The sequence below is a fragment of the Orycteropus afer genome, unplaced genomic scaffold, assembly GCF_000298275.1.
Source record: "Orycteropus afer afer isolate SDZICR_OR568_19922 unplaced genomic scaffold, OryAfe1.0 scaffold00484, whole genome shotgun sequence".
NCBI classification, from domain to species: domain Eukaryota; kingdom Metazoa; phylum Chordata; class Mammalia; order Tubulidentata; family Orycteropodidae; genus Orycteropus; species Orycteropus afer.
Genome location: NW_006922071.1, coordinates 2,223,566 through 2,226,031, shown reverse-complemented (window position 1 = coordinate 2,226,031; position 2,466 = coordinate 2,223,566).

Genomic DNA, 2,466 nt, shown 5'->3' with positions numbered 1-2,466 from the left:
TATGTATAAGGAGCTCCAGTGGCCATAGTTGATGAGGCATTTGGCTGCTAACCAGAAGGTCAGTGGTTTAAACCCACCAGCTGCTCTGTGCAATGAAGATGGGACAATCTATTTCCATAAACATTTACAGCTTCAGAAATGCAATGAGGGTCGCTATGAGTTGGCAGTGAGTTTGGTTTTTTTTTTTTTTTTTTTTTGATCCCACCTATTTTCTTCTACAGCTTTAATTTTTAGTAAGAAAATTAGTATGAATATCTTGATATCAATTTTTGGAATTAGCAACAACTCCTTTATATGTGCCAGAAAATTGGCTCTGACACCTTTCCTTAATTCCCAGTGTTAATACAGATTTTACTCCCACCCCCCATTCTTTTCATTATGTTAAGGGCATTGGAAATGAGGTGTATGTCTATATCCATGTGGCAATTTTGGCAGAGAGTTCTCCGACCCCACTTTACATAACTACTCTTCTGCGGCTCATCGGCCCTGGGCTTTCTCACCTCAGCTGAGAAGGCCTCCTCCACCTGAGCTGTACCCTTGCTGCTTGTACTTATGCTGAACTAGTGCCCTGGGTCTTGATGAAGCAGTTACTACTGATTTTGACACTTTCCTCTGCTTACATTGTCCTAGTGTCATTCATTTTTGTTACTGTCCTCCTTTATCAATACCCCATATAAAAGTAGGTTAGCTAATTAGGAGGGAATTTACCTTTATGCTAGAAACTAGTTGATAAAAACAGGTCAAAGGGTATCTAATCTTTAATAATCCTTTTTACTAACACTACCACAAGAAACTACAACAGTTCTACATAAATGGAAGAATAGGCTTTGTTCATGGATAGGAGACAGAATATTGTGAAAATGTCAATATTACCCATAGCAATCTACACATTCAATTCAACCCTGATCCAGAGTCCATCAACATTTTTTTACATATACGGAAAAAATAATGGCAAATTTTATATGGAAAGGAAAAAGATCTTGGCTAAGCAAAGCACTGCTGAAGAAGAAAAACAAAACTCCCTGATCTTAAAACTTACTATACAGCCACAATGGGAGCTCTGGTAGCATAATGGCTAAGGCACTTGACTGTTAACCAGAAGGCTGGTGGTTCAAACCCACCAGCCACTCCTCGGAAGGAAGATGGGGCAATCTACTTCCGTAGTGATACTGCCTGGGAAACCCAAGGAGGGTTCGCTATGAGTCGGGTCTGACTCGACAGCACATAACAACAACAACAACATACAGCCACAATAGTTAAACACTCTGGTATCAGGACAATGATAGACAAACAGACCAATGGAAAAGTCTCCATAACCCAGCAATCAACCCATCCATCTATGGACAACTGATCTTTGACAAAGAACCCTAACCCATAAAGTGAAGAGATAGCCTCTTTAACAAATGGTGCTGACAAAATTGGGTATCCACTTGCAGAAAAATGAAACATGATGCACACCTCACCCCATACACCCAAACAAACTCAAGTTGGATCAAAGACTTAGATGTAAAACCCAAAACTATAAAGTTCATCAAAGATAAATAGAGGCAAATCTAGGGGCCCAAATCTATGGCATAATTAGACTATCAAAATCATAAACCAAAATATACAAACAGTGGAAAAGGACCTAGATGACTGGGAGCTTTTAAAAATTAAATTCTTATGCACATCAAAAGATTTCTCCAAAAGGGTAAAAAGAGAACCTACAGATTGGGAAAGAAATACTTGGCTATGACATATCTGACCATGGGAGTTCTGGTGGTATAATGCCTAAGGCATTTGAATGCTAACCAGGAGGCTGGTGGTTAATACCCACCAGCCACTCCTCAGAAGGAAGGTTGGACAATCTACTTCTGTAGTGATACAGCCTTGGAAACCCAAGGAGGAGTCACTGTAAGTGTTATCTGATTCAACAGCAGTGAGGTTTTTGTTGTTGTTTTGTTTTTATATATCTGACAATGGACTTATTTCCAAAATTTATAGAAAACTTCAACACATCAACAGCAAAAAGACATACAACTCAATCCAAAAATGAGCAAGGGACATGAACAGACATTTCACTAAAGAAGATATACTGAAAGACAACAAACACATGAGGAAATGCTCAGAATCATTAACCATTGTTGTTGTTGTTGTTGTTATGTGCCGTCAAGTCGGCCCTCATTAACCATTGGAGATATATAAATCAAAACAACAATGATATCATATGATCCCAGCAATAATAACAAAGTTCAACTAGACAGAAAATAACAAATTGTGGCAAGTTTGTGGAGAGATTGGAACTCTCATACACTGCAGGTAGAACTGCAAAATGGTACAGTCATTTTAGAAAAAGGTATGATATTTCCTTAAATTGAAAATAGAAATAAAATTTAACCCTTCCCTTCCTTCCTCTCCCCGGTAACCAACAAAGAAAATTTCCTCTCGTGTATAAAACTTTCCTTGACTTTTTACCATAGTAGACTA